Source organism: Triturus cristatus, chromosome 2_2 (genome assembly GCF_964204655.1).
Source record: "Triturus cristatus chromosome 2_2, aTriCri1.1, whole genome shotgun sequence".
In the NCBI taxonomy this organism is placed as follows: domain Eukaryota; kingdom Metazoa; phylum Chordata; class Amphibia; order Caudata; family Salamandridae; genus Triturus; species Triturus cristatus.
The window spans coordinates 97,525,506-97,537,613 of NC_140582.1; positions in this window are offsets into that span (position 1 = coordinate 97,525,506).

The following is a 12,108-nucleotide window of genomic DNA, read 5'->3' on the forward strand; positions in this document are numbered from 1 at the left end:
ACATTGAGGCTTTAAACAGTAGTTATTCAACATGAGGCACAATCCACATGACATTTGAAATACATTTTTCTATAGTCCAAAAAATCAATTTTCGGATGAAAAACGATGACCCGTGACCTGTCGAACTTTCGCCAGATGGTCAGAAACGGAAATTTTTTAATATTTAATTTTTTGACTGTAAATGACTATTGTATGTGAAGTATCACTTTTGGAACTGAAATAAGTGTGTTTAGAGTCATTTTAATGCCTGAAATTGGTTGAAATAGAAGCTTTTGAGTAGGAGAAAAAGTCTGTAAATTGTCAATTTTGGTCACATTGACGATTTAAAAAGTAGTTATTCAACATGAGGCACAATCCACATGACATTTTGAATCAATTTTTCGACAGTCCAAAAAATCAATTTTCTGTTAAAAAAACGATGACCCGTGACATGTCGAACTTTCGCCAGATGGTCAGAAACGGAAATTTTTTAATGCTTAATTTTTTGACTGTAAATGACTATTGCATGTGAATTATCACTTTTGGAACTAAAATAAGTGTGTTTAGAGTCATTTTAATGCCTGAAATTGGTCGAAATAGAAGCTTCTGAGTAGGATAAAAAGTCTGTAAATTGGCAATTTTGGTCACATTGAGGATTTAAAAAGTAGTTATTAAACATGAGGCACAATCCAAATGACATTTGAAATACATTTTTCTATAGTACAAAAAATCAATTTCTCTGATGAAAAATGATGACCCGTGACCTGTCGAACTTTCACTAGATGGTCAGAAATGGAAATTTTTTTATATTTAAATTTTTTGACTGTAAATGACTATTGCATGTGAATTAGAACTCTTGGAACTGAAATAAGTCTGTTTAGAGTCATTTTAATGCCTGAAATTGGTCGAAATAGAAGCTTCTGAGTAGGAGAAAAAGTCTATAAAAATGGCAATTTTGGTCACATTGAGGCTTTAAACAGTAGTTATTCAACATGAGGCACAATCCACATGACATTTTGAATCAATTTTTCGACAGTCCAAAAAATCAATTTTCTGTTCAAAAAACGATGACCCGTGACATGTCGAACTTTCGCCAGATGGTAAGAAACGGAAATTTTTTTATATTTAATTTTTTGACTGTAAATGACTATTGCATGTGAATTAGAACTCTTGGAACTGAAATAAGTGTGTTTTGAGTCATTTTAATGCCTGAAATTGGTCGAAATAGAAGATTCTGAGTAGGAGAAAAAGTCTGTAAAATGGCAATTTTGTTCACGTTGAGGCTTTAAAAAGTAGTTATTCAAAATGAGGCACAATCCACATGATATTTTGGATCAATTTTTCTACAGTCCAAAAAATCAATTTTCTGATGAAAAACGATGACCCGTGACCTGTCGAACTCTCGCCAGATGGTCAGAAATGGTAATTTTTTAATGTTTTATTTTTTGACTGTAAATGACTATTGCATGTGAATTATCACTTTTGGAACTAAAATAAGTGTGTTTAGAGTCATTTTAATGCCTGAAATTGGTCGAAATAGAAGCTTCTGAGTAGGATAAAAAGTCTGTAAATTGGCAATTTTGGTCACATTGAGGAGTTAAAAAGTAGTTATTAAACATGAGGCACAATCCAAATGACATTTGAAATACATTTTTCTATAGTCCAAAAAATCAATTTCTCTGATGAAAAACGATGACCCGTGACCTGTCGAACTTTCACCAGATGGTCAGAAATGGAAATTTTTTTATATTTAATTTTTTGACTGTAAATGACTATTGCATGTGAAGTATCACTTTTGGAACTGAAATAAGTGTGTTTAGAGTCATTTTAATGCCTGAAATTGGTTGAAATAGAAGCTTTTGAGTAGGAGAAAAAGTCTGTAAATTGTCAATTTTGGTCACATTGACGATTTAAAAAGTAGTTATTCAACATGAGGCACAATCCACATGACATTTGGAATCAATTTTTCGACAGTCCAAAAAATCAATTTTCTGTTAAAAAAACGATGACCCGTGACATGTCGAACTTTCGCCAGATGGTCAGAAACGGAAATTTTTTAATATTTAATTTTTTGACTGTAAATGACTATTGCATGTGAAGTATTACTTTTGGAACTTAAATAAGTGTGTTTAGAGTCATTTTAATGCCTGAAATTGGTCGAAATATATGCTTCTGAGTAGGAGAAAAAGTCTGTAAATTCTTAATTTTGTTCATTATTGAGGATTTAAAAAATAGTTATTAAACATGAGGCACAATTCACATGACATTTTGAATCAATTTTTCTACAGTTCAAAAAATTAATTTTCTGTTAAAAAACGATGACCCGTGACCTGTCGAACTTTCTCCAGATGGTCAGAAATTGTAATTTTTTAATGTTCAATTCTTTGTTTGTAAATGAATATTGCATGTGAATTATCACTTTTGGAACTAAAATAAGTGTGTTTAAACTCATTTTAATGCCTGAAATTGGTCGAAATAGAAGCTTCTGAGTAGGAGAAAAAGTCTGCAAATTGGCAATTTTGGTCACAATGAGGATTTAAAAAGTAGTTATTAAACATGAGGCACAATCCAAATGACATTTTGAATCAATTTTCCTACAGTCCAAAAAATCAATTTCTCTGATGAAAAACGATGACCCGTGACCTGTCGAACTTTCACCAGATGGTCAGAAATGGAAATTTTTTTATATTTAATTTTTTTGACTGTAAATGACTATTGCATGTGAATTAGAACTCTTGGAACTGAAATAAGTGTGTTTAGAGTCATTTTAATGCCTGAAATTGGTCGAAATAGAAGCTTCTGAGTAGGAGAAAAAGTCTATAAAAATAGCAATTTTGGTCACATTGAGGCTTTAAACAGTAGTTATTCAACATGAGGCACAATCCACATGACATTTGAAATACATTTTTCTATAGTCCAAAAAATCAATTTTCGGATGAAAAACGATGACCCGTGACATGTCGAACTTTCGCCAGATGGTCAGAAACGGAAATTTTTTAATATTTAATTTTTTGACTGTAAATGACTATTGCATGTGAAGTATCACTTTTGGAACTGAAATAAGTGTGTTTAGAGTCATTTTAATGCCTGAAATTGGTTGAAATAGAAGCTTTTGAGTAGGAGAAAAAGTCTGTAAATTGTCAATTTTGGTCACATTGACGATTTAAAAAGTAGTTATTCAACATGAGGCACAATCCACATGACATTTGGAATCAATTTTTCGACAGTCCAAAAAATCAATTTTCTGTTAAAAAAACGATGACCCGTGACATGTCGAACTTTCGCCAGATGGTCAGAAACGGAATTTTTTTAATATTTAATTTTTTGACTGTAAATGACTATTGCATGTGAAGTATTACTTTTGGAACTTAAATAAGTGTGTTTAGAGTCATTTTAATGCCTGAAATTGGTCGAAATATATGCTTCTGAGTAGGAGAAAAAGTCTGTAAATTCTTAATTTTGTTCATTATTGAGGATTTAAAAAATAGTTATTAAACATGAGGCACAATTCACATGACATTTTGAATCAATTTTTCTACAGTTCAAAAAATTAATTTTCTGTTAAAAAACGATGACCCGTGACCTGTCGAACTTTCTCCAGATGGTCAGAAATTGTAATTTTTTAATGTTCAATTCTTTGTTTGTAAATGAATATTGCATGTGAATTATCACTTTTGGAACTAAAATAAGTGTGTTTAAACTCATTTTAATGCCTGAAATTGGTCGAAATAGAAGCTTCTGAGTAGGAGAAAAAGTCTGCAAATTGGCAATTTTGGTCACAATGAGGATTTAAAAAGTAGTTATTAAACATGAGGCACAATCCAAATGACATTTTGAATCAATTTTCCTACAGTCCAAAAAATCAATTTCTCTGATGAAAAACGATGACCCGTGACCTGTCGAACTTTCACCAGATGGTCAGAAATGGAAATTTTTTTATATTTAATTTTTGTGACTGTAAATGACTATTGCATGTGAATTAGAACTCTTGGAACTGAAATAAGTGTGTTTAGAGTCATTTTAATGCCTGAAATTGGTCGAAATAGAAGCTTCTGAGTAGGAGAAAAAGTCTATAAAAATAGCAATTTTGGTCACATTGAGGCTTTAAACAGTAGTTATTCAACATGAGGCACAATCCACATGACATTTGAAATACATTTTTCTATAGTCCAAAAAATCAATTTTCGGATGAAAAACGATGACCCGTGACCTGTCGAACTTTCGCCAGATGGTCAGAAACGGAAATTTTTTAATATTTAATTTTTTGACTGTAAATGACTATTGTATGTGAAGTATCACTTTTGGAACTGAAATAAGTGTGTTTAGAGTCATTTTAATGCCTGAAATTGGTTGAAATAGAAGCTTTTGAGTAGGAGAAAAAGTCTGTAAATTGTCAATTTTGGTCACATTGACGATTTAAAAAGTAGTTATTCAACATGAGGCACAATCCACATGACATTTTGAATCAATTTTTCGACAGTCCAAAAAATCAATTTTCTGTTAAAAAAACGATGACCCGTTACATGTCGAACTTTCGCCAGATGGTCAGAAACGGAAATTTTTTAATATTTAATTTTTTGACTGTAAATGACTATTGCATGTGAAGTATTACTTTTGGAACTTAAATAAGTGTGTTTAGAGTCATTTTAATGCCTGAAATTGGTCGAAATATATGCTTCTGAGTAGGAGAAAAAGTCTGTAAATTCTTAATTTTGTTCATTATTGAGGATTTAAAAAATAGTTATTAAACATGAGGCACAATTCACATGACATTTTGAATCAATTTTTCTACAGTTCAAAAATATTAATTTTCTGTTAAAAAACGATGACCCGTGACATGTCGAACTTTCTCCAGATGGTCAGAAATGGTAATTTTTTAATGTTCAATTCTTTGTTTGTAAATGAATATTGCATGTGAATTATCACTTTTGGAACTAAAATAAGTGTGTTTAAAGTCATTTTAATGCCTGAAATTGGTCGAAATAGAAGCTTCTGAGTAGGAGAAAAAGTCTGCAAATTGGCAATTTTGGTCACAATGAGGATTTAAAAAGCAGTTATTAAACATGAGGCACAATCCAAATGACATTTTGAATCAATTTTTCTACAGTCCAAAAAATCAATTTTTTGATGAAAAACGATGACCCGTGACCTGTCGAACTTTCTCCAGATGGTCAGAAATTGTAATTTTTTAATGTTTAATTTTTAGACTGTAAATGACTATTGCATGTGAATTATCACTTTTGGAACTGAAATAAGTGTGTTTAGAGTCATTTTAATGCCTGAAATTGGTCGAAATAGAAGCTTCTGAGTAGGAGAAAAAGTCTGTAAAAATGGCAATTTTGTTCACATTGAGGCTTTAAAAAGTAGTTATTTAACATGAGGCACAATCCACATGATATTTCGGATCAATTTTTCTACAGTCCAAAAAATCAATTTTCTGATGAAAAACGATGACCCGTGACCTGTCGAATTCTCGCCAGATGGTCAGAAATGGAAATTTTTTAATGTTTAATTTTTTGACTGTAAATGACTATTGCATGTGAATTAGAACTCTTGGAACTGAAATAAGTGTGTTTAGAGTCATTTTAATGCCTGAAATTGGTCGAAATAGAAGCTTCTGAGTAGGAGATAAAGTCTATAAAAAAGGCAATTTTGGTCATATTGAGGCTTTAAACAGTAGTTATTCAACATGAGGCACAATCCAAATGACATTTTAAATCAATTTTTCTACAGTCCAAAAATTCAATTTACTGATGAAAAACGATGACCCGTGACATGTCGAACTTTCTCCAGATGGTCAGAAATGGTAATTTTTTAATGTTCAATTCTTTGTTTGTAAATGAATATTGCATGTGAATTATCACTTTTGGAACTAAAATAAGTGTGTTTAAAGTCATTTTAATGCCTGAAATTGGTCGAAATAGAAGCTTCTGAGTAGGAGAAAAAGTCTGCAAATTGGCAATTTTGGTCACAATGAGGATTTAAAAAGTAGTTATTAAACATGAGGCACAATCCAAATGACATTTTGAATCAATTTTTCTACAGTCCAAAAAATCAATTTTTTGATGAAAAATGATGACCCGTGACCTGTCGAACTTTCTCCAGATGGTCAGAAATTGTAATTTTTTAATGTTTAATTTTTAGACTGTAAATGATTATTGCATGTGAATTATCACTTTTGGAACTGAAATAAGTGTGTTTAGAGTCATTTTAATGCCTGAAATTGGTCGAAATAGAAGCTTCTGAGTAGGAGAAAAAGTCTGTAAAAATGGCAATTTTGTTCACATTGAGGCTTTAAAAAGTAGTTATTCAACATGAGGCACAATCCACATGATATTTCGGATCAATTTTTCTACAGTCCAAAAAATCAATTTTCTGATGAAAAACGATGACCCGTGACCTGTCGAATTCTCGCCAGATGGTCAGAAATGGAAATATTTAATGTTTAATTTTTTGACTGTAAATGACTATTGCATGTGAATTAGAACTCTTGGAACTGAAATACGTGTGTTTAGAGTCATTTTAATGCCTGAAATTGGTCGAAATAGAAGGTTCTGAGTAGGAGATAAAGTCTATAAAAAAGGCAATTTTGGTCATATTGAGGCTTTAAACAGTAGTTATTCAACATGAGGCACAATCCAAATGACATTTTAAATTAATTTTTCTACAGTCCAAAAAATCAATTTTCTGATGAAAAACGATGACCCGTGACGTCGAACTTTCTCCAGATGGTCAGAAATGGTAATTTTTTAATGCTTAATTTTTTGACTGTAAATGACTATTGCATGTGAATTATCACTTTTGGAACTAAAATAAGTGTGTTTAGAGTCATTTTAATGCCTGAAATTGGTCGAAATAGAAGCTTCTGAGTAGGATAAAAAGTCTGTAAATTGGCAATTTTGGTCACATTGAGGATTTAAAAAGTAGTTATTAAACATGAGGCACAATCCAAATGACATTTGAAATACATTTTTCTATAGTCCAAAAAATCAATTTCTCTGATGAAAAATGATGACCCGTGACCTGTCCAACTTTCACCAGATGGTCAGAAATGGAAATTTTTTTATATTTAAATTTTTTGACTGTAAATGACTATTGCATGTGAATTAGAACTCTTGGAACTGAAATAAGTGTGTTTAGAGTCATTTTAATGCCTGAAATTGGTCGAAATAGAAGCTTCTGAGTAGGAGAAAAAGTCTATAAAAATGGCAATTTTGGTCACATTGAGGCTTTAAACAGTAGTTATTCAACATGAGGCACAATCCACATGACATTTTGAATCAATTTTTCGACAGTCCAAAAAATCTATTTTCTGTTCAAAAAACGATGACCCGTGACATGTCGAACTTTCGCCAGATGGTAAGAAACGGAAATTTTTTTATATTTAATTTTTTGACTGTAAATGACTATTGCATGTGAATTAGAACTCTTGGAACTGAAATAAGTGTGTTTTGAGTCATTTTAATGCCTGAAATTGGTCGAAATAGAAGATTCTGAGTAGGAGAAAAAGTCTGTAAAATGGCAATTTTGTTCACGTTGAGGCTTTAAAAAGTAGTTATTCAAAATGAGGCACAATCCACATGATATTTTGGATCAATTTTTCTACAGTCCAAAAAATCAATTTCTCTGATGAAAAACGATGACCCGTGACCTGTCGAACTTTCACCAGATGGTCAGAAATGGAAATTTTTTTATATTTAATTTTTTTGACTGTAAATGACTATTGCATGTGAATTAGAACTCTTGGAACTGAAATAAGTGTGTTTAGAGTCATTTTAATGCCTGAAATTGGTCGAAATAGAAGCTTCTGAGTAGGAGAAAAAGTCTATAAAAATAGCAATTTTGGTCACATTGAGGCTTTAAACAGTAGTTATTCAACATGAGGCACAATCCACATGACATTTGAAATACATTTTTCTATAGTCCAAAAAATCAATTTTCGGATGAAAAACGATGACCCGTGACCTGTCGAACTTTCGCCAGATGGTCAGAAACGGAAATTTTTTAATATTTAATTTTTTGACTGTAAATGACTATTGTATGTGAAGTATCACTTTTGGAACTGAAATAAGTGTGTTTAGAGTCATTTTAATGCCTGAAATTGGTTGAAATAGAAGCTTTTGAGTAGGAGAAAAAGTCTGTAAATTGTCAATTTTGGTCACATTGACGATTTAAAAAGTAGTTATTCAACATGAGGCACAATCCACATGACATTTTGAATCAATTTTTCGACAGTCCAAAAAATCAATTTTCTGTTAAAAAAACGATGACCCGTTACATGTCGAACTTTCGCCAGATGGTCAGAAACGGAAATTTTTTAATATTTAATTTTTTGACTGTAAATGACTATTGCATGTGAAGTATTACTTTTGGAACTTAAATAAGTGTGTTTAGAGTCATTTTAATGCCTGAAATTGGTCGAAATATATGCTTCTGAGTAGGAGAAAAAGTCTGTAAATTCTTAATTTTGTTCATTATTGAGGATTTAAAAAATAGTTATTAAACATGAGGCACAATTCACATGACATTTTGAATCAATTTTTCTACAGTTCAAAAATATTAATTTTCTGTTAAAAAACGATGACCCGTGACATGTCGAACTTTCTCCAGATGGTCAGAAATGGTAATTTTTTAATGTTCAATTCTTTGTTTGTAAATGAATATTGCATGTGAATTATCACTTTTGGAACTAAAATAAGTGTGTTTAAAGTCATTTTAATGCCTGAAATTGGTCGAAATAGAAGCTTCTGAGTAGGAGAAAAAGTCTGCAAATTGGCAATTTTGGTCACAATGAGGATTTAAAAAGTAGTTATTAAACATGAGGCACAATCCAAATGACATTTTGAATCAATTTTTCTACAGTCCAAAAAATCAATTTTTTGATGAAAAACGATGACCCGTGACCTGTCGAACTTTCTCCAGATGGTCAGAAATTGTAATTTTTTAATGTTTAATTTTTAGACTGTAAATGACTATTGCATGTGAATTATCACTTTTGGAACTGAAATAAGTGTGTTTAGAGTCATTTTAATGCCTGAAATTGGTCGAAATAGAAGCTTCTGAGTAGGAGAAAAAGTCTGTAAAAATGGCAATTTTGTTCACATTGAGGCTTTAAAAAGTAGTTATTTAACATGAGGCACAATCCACATGATATTTCGGATCAATTTTTCTACAGTCCAAAAAATCAATTTTCTGATGAAAAACGATGACCCGTGACCTGTCGAATTCTCGCCAGATGGTCAGAAATGGAAATTTTTTAATGTTTAATTTTTTGACTGTAAATGACTATTGCATGTGAATTAGAACTCTTGGAACTGAAATACGTGTGTTTAGAGTCATTTTAATGCCTGAAATTGGTCGAAATAGAAGCTTCTGAGTAGGAGATAAAGTCTATAAAAAAGGCAATTTTGGTCATATTGAGGCTTTAAACAGTAGTTATTCAACATGAGGCACAATCCAAATGACATTTTAAATCAATTTTTCTACAGTCCAAAAATTCAATTTACTGATGAAAAACGATGACCCGTGACATGTCGAACTTTCTCCAGATGGTCAGAAATGGTAATTTTTTAATGTTCAATTCTTTGTTTGTAAATGAATATTGCATGTGAATTATCACTTTTGGAACTAAAATAAGTGTGTTTAAAGTCATTTTAATGCCTGAAATTGGTCGAAATAGAAGCTTCTGAGTAGGAGAAAAAGTCTGCAAATTGGCAATTTTGGTCACAATGAGGATTTAAAAAGTAGTTATTAAACATGAGGCACAATCCAAATGACATTTTGAATCAATTTTTCTACAGTCCAAAAAATCAATTTTTTGATGAAAAATGATGACCCGTGACCTGTCGAACTTTCTCCAGATGGTCAGAAATTGTAATTTTTTAATGTTTAATTTTTAGACTGTAAATGATTATTGCATGTGAATTATCACTTTTGGAACTGAAATAAGTGTGTTTAGAGTCATTTTAATGCCTGAAATTGGTCGAAATAGAAGCTTCTGAGTAGGAGAAAAAGTCTGTAAAAATGGCAATTTTGTTCACATTGAGGCTTTAAAAAGTAGTTATTCAACATGAGGCACAATCCACATGATATTTCGGATCAATTTTTCTACAGTCCAAAAAATCAATTTTCTGATGAAAAACGATGACCCGTGACCTGTCGAATTCTCGCCAGATGGTCAGAAATGGAAATATTTAATGTTTAATTTTTTGACTGTAAATGACTATTGCATGTGAATTAGAACTCTTGGAACTGAAATACGTGTGTTTAGAGTCATTTTAATGCCTGAAATTGGTCGAAATAGAAGCTTCTGAGTAGGAGATAAAGTCTATAAAAAAGGCAATTTTGGTCATATTGAGGCTTTAAACAGTAGTTATTCAACATGAGGCACAATCCAAATGACATTTTAAATTAATTTTTCTACAGTCCAAAAAATCAATTTTCTGATGAAAAACGATGACCCGTGACGTCGAACTTTCTCCAGATGGTCAGAAATGGTAATTTTTTAATGCTTAATTTTTTGACTGTAAATGACTATTGCATGTGAATTATCACTTTTGGAACTAAAATAAGTGTGTTTAGAGTCATTTTAATGCCTGAAATTGGTCGAAATAGAAGCTTCTGAGTAGGATAAAAAGTCTGTAAATTGGCAATTTTGGTCACATTGAGGATTTAAAAAGTAGTTATTAAACATGAGGCACAATCCAAATGACATTTGAAATACATTTTTCTATAGTCCAAAAAATCAATTTCTCTGATGAAAAATGATGACCCGTGACCTGTCCAACTTTCACCAGATGGTCAGAAATGGAAATTTTTTTATATTTAAATTTTTTGACTGTAAATGACTATTGCATGTGAATTAGAACTCTTGGAACTGAAATAAGTGTGTTTAGAGTCATTTTAATGCCTGAAATTGGTCGAAATAGAAGCTTCTGAGTAGGAGAAAAAGTCTATAAAAATGGCAATTTTGGTCACATTGAGGCTTTAAACAGTAGTTATTCAACATGAGGCACAATCCACATGACATTTTGAATCAATTTTTCGACAGTCCAAAAAATCTATTTTCTGTTCAAAAAACGATGACCCGTGACATGTCGAACTTTCGCCAGATGGTAAGAAACGGAAATTTTTTTATATTTAATTTTTTGACTGTAAATGACTATTGCATGTGAATTAGAACTCTTGGAACTGAAATAAGTGTGTTTTGAGTCATTTTAATGCCTGAAATTGGTCGAAATAGAAGCTTCTGAGTAGGAGAAAAAGTCTATAAAAATAGCAATTTTGGTCACATTGAGGCTTTAAACAGTAGTTATTCAACATGAGGCACAATCCACATGACATTTGAAATACATTTTTCTATAGTCCAAAAAATCAATTTTCGGATGAAAAACGATGACCCGTGACCTGTCGAACTTTCGCCAGATGGTCAGAAACGGAAATTTTTTAATATTTAATTTTTTGACTGTAAATGACTATTGTATGTGAAGTATCACTTTTGGAACTGAAATAAGTGTGTTTAGAGTCATTTTAATGCCTGAAATTGGTTGAAATAGAAGCTTTTGAGTAGGAGAAAAAGTCTGTAAATTGTCAATTTTGGTCACATTGACGATTTAAAAAGTAGTTATTCAACATGAGGCACAATCCACATGACATTTTGAATCAATTTTTCGACAGTCCAAAAAATCAATTTTCTGTTAAAAAAACGATGACCCGTGACATGTCGAACTTTCGCCAGATGGTCAGAAACGGAAATTTTTTAATGCTTAATTTTTTGACTGTAAATGACTATTGCATGTGAATTATCACTTTTGGAACTAAAATAAGTGTGTTTAGAGTCATTTTAATGCCTGAAATTGGTCGAAATAGAAGCTTCTGAGTAGGATAAAAAGTCTGTAAATTGGCAATTTTGGTCACATTGAGGATTTAAAAAGTAGTTATTAAACATGAGGCACAATCCAAATGACATTTGAAATACATTTTTCTATAGTCCAAAAAATCAATTTCTCTGATGAAAAATGATGACCCGTGACCTGTCGAACTTTCACCAGATGGTCAGAAATGGAAATTTTTTTATATTTAAATTTTTTGACTGTAAATGACTATTGCATGTGAATTAGAACTCTTGGA